Below are 16,182 nucleotides of genomic sequence, written 5' to 3'. Positions count from 1 at the left end.
AGAACTTTTTGGTAAAAACTCAACTCGTCGTGTTTGGAGGAGAAAGAATGCCGAGTTGCATCCAAAGAACACCATACCTACTGTGAAGCATGGGGGTGGAAACATCATGCTTTGGGGCTGTTTTTCTGCAAGGGGACCAGGATGACTGATCCGTGTAAAGGAAAGAATGAATGGGGCCATGTATCGTGAGATTTTGAGTGGAAACCTCCTTCCATCAGCAAGGGCATTGAAGATGAAATGTGGCTGGGTCTTTCAGCATGACAATGATCCCAAACACACCGCCCGGGCAACGAAGGAGTGGCTTCGTAAGAAGCATTTCAAGGTCCTGGAGTGGCCTAGCCAGTCTCCAGATCTCAACCCCATAGAAAATCTGTGGAGGGAGTTGAAAGTCCGTGTTGCCCAGCGACAGCCCCAAAACATCACTGCTCTAGAGGAGATCTGCATGGAGGAATGGGCCAAAATACCAGCAACAGTGTGTGAAAAGCTTGTGAAGACTTACAGAAAACGTTTGACCTCTGTCATTGCCAACAAAGGGTATATAACAAAGTATTGAGATGAACTTTTGTTATTGACCAAATACTTATTTTCCACCAAAATTTGCAAATAAATTCTTTAACAATCAGACAATGTGATTTTCTTTTTTTTTTTTTTTTCTCTCATTTTGTCTCTCATAGTTGAAGTGTACCTATGATGAAAATTACAGGCATCTCTCATCTTTTTAAGTGGGAGAACTTGCACAATTGGTGGCTGACTAAATACTTTTTCCCCCCACTGTATGTGTGTAATAATAACTGGATGTAGTGGCCTGTGCTCAAACTCAAACCTTCACTCTCACTCCAAACGTGTAATAGTATTCAGACTGTTAATATCGTGAGTGAACACTAATTATGAGACTTAGTTTATAGTTTGGTTATTGGTCCCTGTCCGCAGGGTGGTGCCCCGTTCTTATTAGTAATTACTAATTAACTTATTGATGTTAATAACTCCATTGATGTTGATAGTTTAGTTTCATATTTGCTGATAACCAAACACGCTCCTTTACGTTCCCAACAACCCCATGTTTTTATATACTATTGTGTTACTTTTGAAAAGGTAAAGAATGAGGTTTTCCTAACACAGCATATGACGTACGTGGTGGAGGGGGTGGATGATGAATGTATTTCCCTTAAATAACAAAATTTAAATTTGGTAAGTTTTACCAAAGGTAACTGTTATTAAATTTAAAGTTATTTTCAGGTGATTAACTGGTAAAAATGGTGTGGACATAGTACACTAAATGCCTGCACAAAATAAAGCAGTGCAGTGTAATGCCTTTGTGAGACTTGTAATGTTGAAATGTGGTTGCGATTGGTGTTCCTGTGTTTGGTTTTTGCTGTTATTCTTGTTCAGGTTCTCTATTTCACTTCACGATTAAAAAGTCAAATATTATGTTGACAAGATCTAAACCTTTTTTTCACATTTCTATAGGAACATTGTGTGTTCCTTTGTTCTTCTTTGTTGAATAAAATTCAAGACAACATCTTCAACAAGCATAGTTCCCCTCAGATGCCCCGCTGTCTCACAGACAGAAGATAAGAATCTATCATAACACCGGGTAACAGAAGGAGAAATAGGTCACATTAAGTGTGTGTGTGTGTGTGTGTGCGCGCGCTCTCAGCAGACTCTCAGCAGATAATGCTCCCCTATCTCTTCTCCATTTAGTGCCGCCATGCCTCTGTCTGGGTTCCACCGACTGCTGCCTCAGGGGAAATAAGGATACAGCTCTCAGGTTCCCAGCAGGCCCAACATATGGGAGCTGCTCTCTCATCCAGTAGAGATGAATTCATCCCAAACTCATCTCCTCACACAGATTAATTTGGCAGACATGGCGAGGCAGGTGGAAAGTGTTGAGCAGCATCTGCATGTGTGTATGTGATTGATGTGGATACTTTGCATTTGTGTATCTCACTTCGGTGCTGCTGAAGACCTAGGTGATGGAAAACGGAATGAGATGTCAGCCTATTGTTATCCCTGTGTTATTAGTCTCAGAAGTGAAGGAAGGGAGATATATAACTTATTGTGACAGTATAGACCTGTGAATCAAAGTTGACCAAGTCATTTTAGTACTTTAAAACCTCATCACTCCTGTAAAATTTGCCTAAAACACCTATCCAAGGCGTACCCAAAGTAAACTGACAGCTCTTATTGAACCATTAGGAGTACATGTACGGTTTTAGTCTCTATTGAAAGGTAACACTCTGAAGTTTCTTCACAAACAGTCGGAATCACTGTAAGTGCTACTAGCATTGAGCTAATGAAGCTACAACACACTGAAACAGAAGGTTTTTATTTCCGCCTGGATGTTTTTTGGCAAACAGATGCCTGCAGTTAACTATGGCTGGGACTTATTAGCTGGAAAACACAATGGTACCATAACATGAAGTCATAGTACCTAGTACACGTTCAAATGGGGGGGAAGACTATGAATCATAATCGGTGAGTGACGCCGATATTTTAACAGCTTTTTTCGGAGTGTTTGTTTGACAGAGACGTTAACTGTACCTGCTGTTGTGATTGTATCTTGAAATGGTTTGCATAAATCGAATTACAAGAACCGTAGCTTTCTAATGAGATATCGCAGGTACCTATCTTTACAGAGCAGTTGTGTACATGACACAAATGTACACTGAACACTCTGCAGAGTGGTAACAGGTTCTAGTGCAAAAAAGGATACAGTTTTTCTCGATTGCTAAGACACATTTCTTGAAACGGTCACCCATTTTCTCAAAACTGTAAACACAAAACCTCATCTTCAAGCACTATTTACAAAACCTCTGAATCCTCTTGCAAAATGAAACTTTCGCCTCAAAACAGTTTTACCTGTGCTCAAAATCAAACACTGCTCTCAAATCATAAACAAAGTGATCAAAATAATATACACTATCAAGCAGTCAGTAAACAATACACCAATAAATAGAAAACACATTGTTCAAAACATATAGTTCTCAGGGAGAAGTAGATTTTTAATCTTAAAACAAATTTCATATGAACGAAAACATGTTCTATTACAGTAGCTCAAAATTGATCAGAAATTACTACTGTGCTTTGCTCTTTGCAATTTATTTTGTTCTTCCTCCTCCTTGTACCCCTATTTTTACAGTACTGTACCCTGCATCTCACAAACGTGTCCTTTGTCTCTGTGATACTGTAATTCTTGTTCTTTGTTGATATGAACCTACAACCAGTCAAAATCTATTGAGCAGTCAGTACTGTTACTGTAACAAATAGAAAGCACGATGTTCAAGGCCATACAATTTGTTTATTGTACATTATACAGCCTACAATGCACTGTAGGCCTACTACAGTATACAATACTACAGTAAAAGGGACAAAAATCAAAGGAGTCAACATGTCATCAATCTGCTTCTTCTTGTCTTTGGGCTGGGTCAGGCCAGAGCACTTCGTCGACATCACAAGCAATATTTTCTCTCCTGAGGCAACGGGGGAAGAAGCCTCTTGTGTGCCGTATCCAGCCCTGACATGATTCCTCACCTATATCACCACAGGCTAATTCCATGGCTTGCAGCACATTTACTCTGGTGTAGGGTTGTCTATCATACACTTTCCATCTCCATGAGGAGAAAAACTCCTCAATCGCATTCAGGAAAGGCGAGTATGGAGGGAGGTACAAGGTCATAAACTGACCATTGATGTTAAACCATTCCCTTACCTGAGCAGCTCGGTGGAAACTGACATTGTCCAGCACTATCACATTGGTGGGAATGGGATTCTCATTTAGCTCTTGACCCTGCTGCTCAAATAAAATATCTCTTACATTGGCCAGAAATCTTAGAAGATGCTGGGTGTTATATGGCCCGAGTGTAACGTGGTGTTGTAGAACACCATGGTTGCTGATAGCAGCACAGATTGTGACATTGCCACCTCGTTGACCAGGGACTTCAACAATGGCCCGCTGTCCAATCACGTTTCGGCCTCTCCTTCTCCTCTTTGTTAGATTGAAGCCTGCTTCATCGACAAAGATTAACTCATGGGGTCTGTCCAAGGATTCCAAGTCAAATATTGTCTGTGTAGGAATACAATATAATGTATGTAGAATTTAGTAAGTTGTACAGAGACAGTGCTATATTGTAGAGTTCAATTAGGCCTACTGTATGCACTTCTGATTCACATACATTGTATGTACTGAAGAGTAATGTCATTCACATAGTATGTGGCAGTAAATCTGGATTACAGTAAATGTGTCTGAATGTACACTTACTTGCACATACTGAGCTCGCAATTCTTTCACCCTTGGTGAGTTGCGCTCAAAAGGTACTCTGTATACTTGTTTCATTCGTATCCTGTTACGATGGAGGACACGGTCAATTGTGGAAATGCTCACACTGTCGATTCCCTGGAAGTGTGTGTTGTCTTGTATCACTCGTTCCTGGATTTCTCTGAGTCATATTAAATTATCTTGAAGGACCATGCCCACTATAACGGTCTCTTGCTCCTGAGTGAATATAGCTCTCCTTCCACCTGCACGTGGCAGCCTTGCAGTTCTACAAAAAGTAGATGTGCAGTTACAAAAAATATTCATGCAGTACAATACATACAGTGATGAACTTTACAAATGTCTATTGAAACAGCTGCATATAGTGTAGTACAGTAAATTTGCAATTACAAAAATACAGTAGCATACTGTACCTGTTCTCTTCTCTGAATGTCCTTACTATGGTGGACACAGAAAATCGGCTCAAATTGGGCTGCTTCCCTCATTGTCAGTCCGTGGACTATAACATGGTCTATGACTGTTGCTCGAATTTCATCAGATATTTCCACTCTTTGTCTTCCTCTTCCTATTCGTCCTCCTCTTCCTCTTTCTTGCCCTCCTCCTCTTCCTCCTCGTCGCCCACCTCGCATACGCACTTGTCCTCGTCCTCGTCCTCTCACATTGTTTCTTCTATCCATTCTCAGACTTTCTCCTTCCCACCTTTAACCACCTGTTTGCTCTCTAAACTGGCTTATATTGGTTGTGTCACATCATTTGATACAAGTGAAATCAATTTTGAGTGATTGTGTTTAATCAATGACATGTGTTCTCTATTTGTATTTGATTGTTGCCACTTGTGTTTACCAGTATGGATGACATGTGCATTAGAGTGCAGAATGTGTTTTGAGACTGAGAATGTGTTTAGAGTTTTGCTGAAAAGTCTAAGTGAGATCTGCAAATTGTGTTTTACCATGTGAAATAGTTTAAGGTATTGACAACAGACTGCACAATTAGCTAAATGAGTTCAGGCAACTGAGAACTTTGTTCAGCCAATGGGTTTTAGTGTTTTAGCAATTGAGAAAAACTGTAAGATAAATACTGATCAAGGCTTATCAGGAAGTTGAGTTTAAATTAAAGTAATTATCAAGAACTCCTTTTTCCTCTTCCCTGTTGTGCTATTTATAAATCTAGATTGTTTTGGTGTGAGCTGCCTCGTGTTGGAGACATCGGCCGTAGAGATGTCTGACTTGTCTCCGATATAATGGAACTAGATGGCACTCAGCTTACGGTGCTCAAAGCTCCAAAATATAGACATTTGGAAAACTCACCACCAGTGTCTATTTCCAGAAATCATACAGCCACTCACACCAAAACAATCTCGATTGATAAATACCACTACAGGTAAGAGGAAAAATATGTCTTTTTATTTTTATTTTGGGGTGAACTGTCTCTTTAAATTAAAGGCAAATGTAAATTAGTCGGTAAAATGTAAATGTTAAACTAGGCATGGTTGATATCAAGGTATTACGGTATACCAGGGTAATTACAAATCCATGAGGTATGATTTTCAATACAGTCAAAAACAAAGATGTTCCTTGTTCTATTAAACTGATAAGGAGATGCTGCATCAGGGTTTCACCCTATGTATCACAAGCCCAGCAGCCCAACTGAAAATTTCTAATCGTCATTTTCCTATAAATTCTTACGATTTCAAGGCCTATGTCCTGGAATTATGATTTAAATGAATGATTGTTTCTAAAGCAGTATCTCTTTGAGTTGAACCAGCTTACAATGTTTTTGCTAGAAGCCCATGGCTGGCTTTGATATTCGTGTCAATGGAGAGTAAACCCTGACCCTTTAATATTGAATCTTATCTTTTCTAATGATTCTCATGGTGAATAAATCCAATGCAGACGTTGCTGCCTCTAAACCCATGAATGTGCCTCAGCACTTGACTGATTTACACCTCCGAATATAAAACTAGCTTGGACACAAACAGATGGCGAGAGGGTCAAGTGCATCTTCCGGGCTCTGTTATGCGTACTTCTAAACTCAGAACTGAGGGCAGATTTACTGTAGAAAATAATAATGATAATAACAACAGAGAAACTAGTTCAGCCTTCAGGCCCTTGGCTCAGCTAAAAAATTGAACCATATGGTTGGATACACAATCCGCCTTGATCATCCAAACAAACCAATTCTGCCATTTACTGGTGTAGCGACTTCCACCAGACAGAAGTCAAATGCTTCACTGCCTTCCTGCTTTTGTGTGGAATGATGGTAAAAGTAAATGGATTTGGGGTTTGGGGGTTGGCTCACTGTAATGTACGGTAATCTGCTCTTTTTAATTATAAAAGTATGGTGAAGAATAGGTATTTATGAGCAAACCCCATAGTGAAAGCAAAAATCTAACTTTTTTAATTTGTACTTTCACTATAATCCACAGTGACTCAGACTAAAGTCAACAACTGACCTCAAAAAATTGTTACTACATAGATTTGACATGGGTTTTTTTATTATCAAAGTGAAACCGAGAGAGTCAGAGCAGCTTATTTATTGTCACACCCATGAAATGTATCAAAAGGAACACATTAATAATGCAATACGCTTGCAGAACTTTTTCTGAATAAGACTCTCAACCCCTAAACATGTTACAAAAAGAAGTGTCTCTAGTGGTTACTTGGTAAACAATTATTTTTCCAATGAATTCCCTTTGTCTGCAGTGTTTGTTTTATCCCTGACTAATGACTGCTCATGGAAGGAGTACAGTATATAAAATACAATATTCACAGGATAACAAAGACACTGAAGGACGATTAACTGCAGACTGTTGCACCATCTTTAGCTGTCCAAAGATTCAGTGTTTTCCTCTGTGCGGGAAAACCAGGGACCTCAAAACCTCATCAAAGACACAACGGCTCTTTACACAGGCTGCCAACATGTTGGTCTACAATTTGTGGCAGAGGTTAATAACCACTGTGGTTGCTATCTGATGGTTTTCCAAGGGTGATGATAATCTGTGTGAAAAGAGGACGGAGGACAACATGTCACTGGTCCTGGTTCACTGTCACTTTTTTTCCCCCCTTCACACTGTTGCTTTTGGGATAGCAAACTGAATTTTACAGTATTGTTCCCCCAGTCTTGAATGGGGCAATTGAGCACCACTGCGCTACCCATGTTTACTTTGCCAACTTGATTGAGATTGGTGCTGCAAACTTGACTGCTAACATGTAAAACAGAGTATCTGCATTAAGTTATGGCTTCACCAGAAAGTAGAACAAAATTCATTGAGCATTTTTGCAAAATGTTTGTTTCTAAAAGCTTGGTAACGTAGTGGCTACATGTATCGTTAGGACTAGCTGATAAAGCTAACCACCACGCAAACTCTATACATGCTGGCCGGACAGAATTGTGCTAGCACTAACTGTCAACAACATTTCTTTTGGCTTCTTTTAATTTTATTTTTACTATTTTTACTAGTTGTCTTATTTTGCCGGAATGAATATAATTTCCTAAACTAAAGAGTTTTATTCCACTTGCTAACTAGCGAGCTTGTGAGCGAACGGCAGGGTAATTTAAACAGTTTATTTGAAAGGCATCATTGCACCATGGACTCCTATCTCGTAACTGTTTACATACCAATGCTCTTTCTTGGATCAGTTTATACTCTGACAGAGGAGGTAAATAAAGTTGAAGGGAGCAACACAGCTTATACGCAACAATATCCATTCTGGACTATTTGGCTCTATAAAAGGTCAGCACAATCAAGACTGTTTCCCATTGGTCAACAACACTAATGTGTGGGACAAAGTTCACTCAAGTTGAACTTAACGCAAAAAAGAAAAAATATATATATTTTAAATGCCATTGTGACCAGCAGATACCTCACATTTTTAAGGCAGCAGAGGAAGGCTTCATGCTGAAGAAGGAGCCAGGTATCCCAACTGCATAAGCACTGCCAGTTTTTGCTGCCACTGGTGTCTCATGAGTCATTCATCAAAGGTTCCCACTGCCAGTTTTGCTCCTAAATCCTTTCACTGTATATTTGGATGTATTTACATTTTTGCAGTCATTTAAGAGCTAATATGACATAAATATGGCACCCTTTGTGAGGAAAACCTGCTAAACGCTGATTATGAGGTTTTTTTTGCAGAGCAACAATAAAAACCAAGTAATGAATGAATTCCACATTGCCTCTCCCAGAACGGCTTTGGAAACATTAAATATATTAAATAACCGACAGCGTTGCACAAGGCCCTGCTCCTACTGCTGAGTCCCAAATTGGCCCTCTGTGTGAGTCCTTTGTAGCTTTAGGTGGCTGTTGTTGTCTTTAGCCCAATGTGGACAGGATTAGTTATACAGAGGGTGGTGTGGTAATGTTGTCATTACTGGAGCAAGTCTATAAATCAAGCCAAATTTGCATCATCAGTCTCCTTTTTCTCCCCAGCTTTGTCGTGTTTCTGTGACAAACAGATTTATGTCTCCTACTTTCTGTGCTGTGAGAGACATTCAGTACTTTAACTGTTCAAACTCTGTATGGGAAAATGTAAGCATGTATAACGTGATTTTCATTGTGAGGACTGTAAATGGAACAGACTCTCATTGCTAAATGTTAAAACTGTGAGAAGTCTGTGTATAAGCAGTGTTGTGTCTTGTTTGACAGTCTGTATGAATCCTGGGAGATCAGACTGTAATGAAATTCAGCAAAATGCATAAAATCCTGTATAAAATGTGCTCAAGTCAAACTAAAGATCCATCAAAATGCCGTTTTGAAGCCTCGAGTTCGGCATTTTAACAATCACATCTTGGTTTTTGTCCGTTACCATCTTGGCTTTTTGCAACCAGAAGTGAAATCAGAGGGGGGAGATAAGTACAACTGAAAGCTGAATAAGACTTTGTAGGTGACCAAAAAGGTTCAATTAAATTTTCATGAACTGAAAACACACTGTAAAAAATGGCAAACATTGTAAGACGGAAACACAAACAACTCTTAGAATGGACAACGCTGTGGCAGCATCCTGCCAATCACGAGGCTGCCACACTGTAGCAAACCTTTATTTTCTATTTTACACCAAATGGGACCATAATTTATGCTGTATTCAAGAAGACTTGAAACTAGTAATGGAGACCATAAACTCATTTCTTCAATGTTTACCATTAGAAATTAGGCTAGAAGTAGGGCAATTGTCTCATAAACGTCTATACAATCAGACTTCTTCTTGCAACCAGCGGAGTCGCCCCCTGCTGGCCCTTAGAAAGAATGCAAGTTTAAGGCACTGCCACATTTACTTTACTTTGCATACCTGGAAATTGTCGCCTGTTCGTTGTTCAGTCCTTTCCTCCTTCGAAATGGCCTATATACTCTTTCTTTGCCCTTCTCCTCCTCTCGTCCCCTGCAGCTCTCTTTTTTCACCACGCCACTGCTCATGAGCGTGACATGCCTCCTCATTTTCTCAATGGTCTGCCCTTCCTACTGAGGCCCTGTCACTTTCTTCTGCTAGATCCGCGTCTCCTTCTCCGCGCCTCGCCCTCAAACTTTGAGTCTCTCAGTCCTCTGTGTCATCTTATCTACCCCTGCTGTCCTCTGCTCAGCTCATCTATCTGTCACTTACCCAGCGATCTGAGGTGCAGATAGAGACACGCTCCAAGGCACGCACAAGAAAAGAAGGGTGAGTTGTGTTAATAAACCCTCATGGTTTCTTGTCACTCAAACTCAGACTTTAACAGAGATACCAAAAATTCCCAGATAAGAAATATTTTATTTCATCAAGGAAAGTTAAACCACTTAACGGATTAATTGTAGATTGAATCTAAGTGTAGAACATGCTATCTTAAGATATGAAGGGTATGCCCTTTTGTTAATATATAAGAGTAATTAACGATGTAGAGAGTGAGATTGTAACTCCTGTAACTGTAAAACCTGCTCTGGTCATGACATTAATGACGAGTTAGTGGTTATCTGGAAGGATGTGACATTAACAAGAAGATGATGCAATCGAAGGCCGCACGAAATTGGGAAGAAAATTGATGTTGCTGTTGATGTTTTTCTGTGATATATATCGCAATATGGAAAAATTCCGGAATTTTTCACGTTCTAGGGGATTCCAGGGGCCTGCATCCCCAGAAGTAAATTTTGCTACATTTTAAAGTGAAATGCATCAAGCCGACCTAGAGCAGGCCACCGCAGAAAAATCGCATTTTGGAGAGATCCCACAAGGGAATCTTCCCACATCGAGCAGCCGTCCCTGACCCACCAAGTAGAATATATTCAGTTCATTATGAAACTGTGGTGTTCCGACCTAGACTGTAGGTAATCAATGGTAAAACACTGGATTTGTGAAGATGAGAAACATGCAAGTTTCCCATTTTTGTATCAAGCAACATGTCGCATGACGTGTTTAAGTAAATTTGCTTGCATGGCATATCCTGCAATGTCACTATTGCACATGCGCACATAGTCATGTCTAATGTAATCATTGGTCTATTAACACCATTATTAAATTAAATAAAGCATTATTTAATGTGAATGAGTTGACGCTACCTGTAATGTACTATAAATAGCTATAAGCTCAGGCATGTTTGAAGTCTGACGCTGATGAAATGTTGCTGATATTTTTGTGACAGTGCAATAGTCTCTATAGCAGCCCTTGATCAACCATGCAATAACGCCCAGCTTATTTATGATTATGGCAAAATGGACGTTTTTGAATCAAGGTTGTGGCAAAAAATGCCTAGTATGACAAGTCGCAAAAATGTTAGTCGCATCAGTAAATCTTGCTCATATTGACTACCGCATCTTTCAACTTTTTATGGTTATGTTCAGGCACTCACAGGACTTGGTAAATGTTAGGGAAAGGTCTTGTCTTGGTTCTGTACAGAAACATTTCGCAATGAATTGAATCATGAGATACAACTCTTAAATCTGTATACCTCCATATGGAACTGAGCAGATCCCTGTTTTGCTTTACAAGGCCATGTCGTCCTGATAGTGAAAACCCTGAATGCTGTTGTCAATTTCTTACTTCGGACTTACCGGGGCATCATACAGCAGATACAAAGGAGCACAGTTGATAACTGGTAGTGAAAGTACAAACAGAAACACCACCGTTTCATTCGATCTTACTCAACTCTTTGAACCAGACACCCATTTAATGCTACCGTGCCGCAACAGTTTTTTTAAAAAGGATTTTTAGGACAGTTTCCATTAATCTTCGCCATATGCAGCACAACTGTCACAAACAAAAAGCCAACTCACAAACCAATTACATGTCGGCGCGGGGAAGAAAACACGCGGGCGCAGCGACTCGATTAGATGGATGACAAAATGAAACAACAGAAAGGAAACAAATTACACTGTGTCAGCGAGTCAAAAACACCCAAAGGGACGAAGGTGGAGCCGCCTCACACAGCTCGGCTCACCGCCCAAACCCCCCCCCCCCCCCACAAACACAAACACACACTGTACTCCTCACAGCTGCTTCTCTCCGAGTGATGAGTCAAGCGAATCATTCATTGGCAAAAACAAACACATTTGCTGGAGCGCTTCGGCATTATCATCTGTTTTCATTTTTAACATTTCTTTGTTTGTGAATGAAGTGCTGAGCGGTGCCTGCAAGTGACGTAGAATTGATCCGTGTAGAATATAATGTACATCACATTAAGAGGCAGATATGGGACGGGCATTTGAAGTAATTCCAGTATTTGATTACTTACATTAAATTATGTTTATTATTATTGAGGTCTCAGTGTGCCAGTCATCATTGTCTGTAGGACAGCTGTCTTCAGCTCCCAGTTCTGAATGAAAGGACAAGTGAATGTTACATATGACTCCGTGGTATGAGCTGTCCATGAGACTGTTTAAAAACATTGAAGTACCGAGACTGAATATTTGAAACAGTATCAATACTAATTTTCCACAGTACAAGGGTACCAGCTAGGTTTTCTGCTCACTAAAAGTACATTGACACAAACACCGTTATTTATGCTTGTTGTTATCGTGTCTATTTTATCCTGTGGTATTGAGAATGGTATTCAATATTGATACTTTTACTTTTGAAACTTCTCCTTCAAACAACTGGATTTATTCAAGTTTCTCACCAACACCACATTTTACATTAGAGAGTACATGTGAACACATGCCTAGTATAATGTTATAATTTACCTTCGCCTAATACTCATTTTCACAGAACAGAGCCTGAATGCATCATAATTATAACTGACCGGAACCTTGCTTCACTGTCCTTTAACCACTTTACTAGCTCTCCTCTAGAAAATTTAAACACGGGTTGGTTGTTTACATTGTAACATTATCGGAGTTTGGCGATTAAAAAAGCAGAAAAGACGATTTAGTGATCGCATATTTTAACGATGGTTAATAAAACTTTATTTCCCACTGTGATGGTTACGGTAAACTGTGTAATTAATCTGCGGTTCACATGTGTGCCGAACCGTGAGGGGGGATCCGTACGGATCACGGATCAACCGTGGTCCGTTACACCACTAGTAAAAACTAAACGAGACTCATACAGAAAATTTGCATTTTAATGCCAGACTGAAGGATCTGCACACAAGAGCTCCAGCGCAGATTCACTCTCATAAAGATTTTATTAGAAAGCTATGCATTATCTTGTCTTATTATCATCTGCAGTCTCGGGAATGGCCCATTTTTATGGCCCCTTTTAGCCTGCTGCTCTGACATTACATCAGTTACCCTGCCATCTACACGCACTCCTCTGTCGCCAAGACGGATCTTTTTTCGCTCTTTTTTAGTTTAATTCTTTATTTCTTCCTCTCTTGTGCTTTAACCCAAACACACAGACATACACTTACACTTCTATCAATTTGTGCTCCAGATGTGATAGCCAGATTGGTGGACTGGCCACAAATTATTCATGATGTAATTAGCCACTGGGGAAATCTTATTAGAGAATCTTGACTTAGACCTCGGGGAAACTTTAAGCAATTCTTCAAATAATGGGTTAGGCATCCAAATAATATCCTTGACCCATTTCTGTTCTCCCATGGGCGAGGCCGACTCAACCACTGCTAAGAAACGAGGAAAAATGTAATGTTTGATCCTGAACCCAGCCAGGTTCAGCCCCTACAGAAGCTGACTGTATTTGATGATGCAAGAGGATCATGCATACGCTCTACCTTTCATTGTGCACATATATCTCATAGCTTCAAACCTACATGTATCAGATTTGCTCTTTCAATATATCATGCCAGTAATCTTTTTCCTTATCCGATGGGTGGGTCCAAGGACAGAGGATGTCGTATGCTGTACAGATTGTGAAGCCCTCTGAGGCAAATTTGTGCTATCGGGCTATACAAATTAAATAAAATTGAATTAAGTTTATTAGATTAGTGATGCGCCAATCCTACTCTTTGTCTCCTGATACTGACTTCAGTATCTCAATTTACTCTGCAATATTAGGGCTGGACCCAAATAATCGTTATAATATAATTCGTTGGGTTGGTATTTGGCCTTCAATTTTGGTATTCGGATATTTAGTTTTTTGTTTTTAAACCCTACAGGATTACAAACATGCATAAAAAACATCAAACCCTTTGGAAAATGCTTTCGAATCGATGCCGAATAAAAATACAAACAACAAGACTCTAGAATAACAGAATGCTGAAAAATGAATGCCTTTAATTCAACCAAAACACACTTGTTGCAGGACTATGCCGTCATCTTAGCCGAGAACAGAGAAATATCAGGCTGAGTCCTTCCCGACTTACTGTATGTCATGAAAACGAGCCAAGGCACAGCCCTCCGTTCTCCGACGGAACCCACGGGGAGCTCGGACCAAAAGGGCTGAGTGAAGGCCTCCACAGGCCGCATTACGCGCAGGCTAGCAGCCAGAGAGCCCGCCTCAAAGACACGCAGTTTAAGAATTCAAGGATAATTTATGTTATTATGCAACACAGGGTTGCACAAAGAAATGCAGTTATAGTCTATTTGCTTCACAAAGAAAAAACATGACAAGCAAAACAAAAACAGTGGTGCATTCCTTTTTTAAATCTGCATCAGGAGAAATGTAAACAGCAGCAATTCTCTGGGTAACAGTATGGCTGACTTCTTAATTAAAAATTCGACATCAGGGAAACACTGTCCACTGACTATGACTGTGTTTGAGCACCAAGCATCATTGATATTAATATTCTCTCTTCTTTTATTGTTTCTGCATGCTTTGTAACGGGTAAATAATGCATAACTTTGTCATTTAAAATTATATTCAGTTTTTAGACTTCCAGGTCCAGGGACTACAGAGGATAAATAGCCTCTTGGCTAACTCTGGCATAATTCACAGGAATGTTTTATTAATGTGTACTGTCCTTACCAAATAAACCAATAAATAAAAAATGTAAACAGGAGTTTTCTTGTCCATCAGAGTCCTGCGTCTGTCCTGCAGTCTGCCAGTAAAGTGCAGCTTGATCTGGGAGGCCACGATGGAGCCAGGTCTCTGTAAAGATGCGGGCACAGCAGTCACAGACCTCCTGTTGATGAGTTAGCATAAATTTCCATGCAACTGGGCATTAGGCAGGAGCAGAATGAGTTCTGATCAGCTGACAGTCCGCTCCTCACAAATTATTTCAATCCCCACGCTTCCTACTCCGAAGCTGATGAGTATATTTATATGCCTTAAATGCTTCAGCAATAAAGACAGAAAGCAATAACAAACAACTACAAATACAAAAATGTAGCTAAATGAATTGAAGATACTGGCTCCCATAAATTTGTTATGGGGAGAGGGCCCACAAACGTGACTTTGAGGTACGTCTACACCAGCACACAAAGAGGGATGAGGACACGCTTAGCACATAAAGAGGCGTGTGAGCATCGTTCACACCAGGAGTAAAACTCCTCTTGAACTCATCACAGTTTTGTTCGAAAAAACGTGTGAGACAGAGAAATTGTGCCGCTTTAATGACACAAGTGCGTGCTGCCTACAAAACCGAGTGGTTCATTTAAAGTACTTCCTCCGGTCACAACTGTCCCGCCAGTCTGGCGGATCGGATTGATCCATCTCTAAATTAGTACATTCATACACCCACACCCTGTTCACATCAAATAATACCTGCAGCATTCCCTGTTCCGTGAAACACATGGTAAACACTTTCTGCCAGACGACTGGTACAACACTAAGAAGAGCAAAATTGTCAGTATGTTGTTTTTATCATCCTACATAATCTTATTCTGGGGTGCAATGGACATTGCAACCTCTTGGAGTTAAAAGGTATGCAGAAGTTCATACTTTTCCATTGCCTTTTCTCTTCCACAAAACACTTTTTCTTCATGCATTGATAATGTGATACTGAAGGCGGCAATTTGAAATTTCATCTCAAGCTTTGAGGAGATTCAAAACTGTCCAGGGGCGGCTTCCTGTCATTGTGCTTCAGGATTTGTGATTTCCACTTCTCACTGCTACTCCTACCAGTGTATTTTACGGTACACCCATTTGGACTTTATCCTGTAATCCACATTGATTCCCTACACCAGTCAGCTCAACACTGCTCTGAGCAATTTCCCAGGCAGCTGACCAATAATGCAAAATTCAAGGGAATGAAAGTTCAGCAAGCATTTCAGCTCAATCATTAGAATATGGTTAGATTTTAAAATAACTCACTGGAACCATTGAACACAGAATGTAGTTATATAGTGCAGGTATTCAAGCATTCCCCTCGAACACTGTACAGTAGCGTGATGCTTAGTCACGCGCTAGGAAGAGCACAGGAACTGGTGAATTGCATGACGGTAATTAGGTGAATAATGACTGGAGGGGATAGGGGAATTGAAACAGGATGCAGCTCACTTTAAGTTTATTATTAAGTAAATTCCCAGCGTTCGAGATGTGGGGAAGGAAGAAGATGGTGTGTTGTTGAATGAGATTTAGCTTAAAAACATGAACCAACTGTTCCGTATT

This window comes from Anarhichas minor, unplaced genomic scaffold (genome assembly GCF_050575085.1).
Source record: "Anarhichas minor isolate MPS153535 unplaced genomic scaffold, ASM5057508v1 ptg000001l, whole genome shotgun sequence".
Classification (NCBI taxonomy): domain Eukaryota; kingdom Metazoa; phylum Chordata; class Actinopteri; order Perciformes; family Anarhichadidae; genus Anarhichas; species Anarhichas minor.
The sequence above is the reverse complement of the archived record's forward strand: the minus strand, read 5'-3'. Positions refer to the sequence as shown.